Source organism: Morone saxatilis, unplaced genomic scaffold, assembly GCF_004916995.1.
Source record: "Morone saxatilis isolate NCDOM2014 unplaced genomic scaffold, NCSU_SB_2.0 Contig0, whole genome shotgun sequence".
NCBI lineage: Eukaryota > Metazoa > Chordata > Actinopteri > Moronidae > Morone > Morone saxatilis.
The window spans coordinates 6,441,362-6,441,707 of NW_023339650.1; positions in this window are offsets into that span (position 1 = coordinate 6,441,362).

The window sequence follows — 346 nt, forward strand, 5'->3', positions numbered from 1 at the left end:
GTGGAAAATAAGGAATGCAATTAAATAAGATTATTTTCACACGTAGAGGTATTTGCACTTTATTTAGCAGTTCTATTTGATATACTATTATATATTTCTACTCTACTACTTTTCTGCTTTTTGCTCCGTTACACTTATCTGGCGGTTCGTTTTATTTGCATATTAAGTAAATGAGTACTTACAACTTAAACTCTACATTTAATAGCTGCAATCTCAAAATGTATATTTAATGCATAGTTAAAAAAATAATAGCCTTTACATAAATAAAACAGCACCCTGATATTTCAGTTGTGTATTGACACAGGATGTGAGTAGTTTTTTCCACCACTGCGTGTGTGTGTGTGTG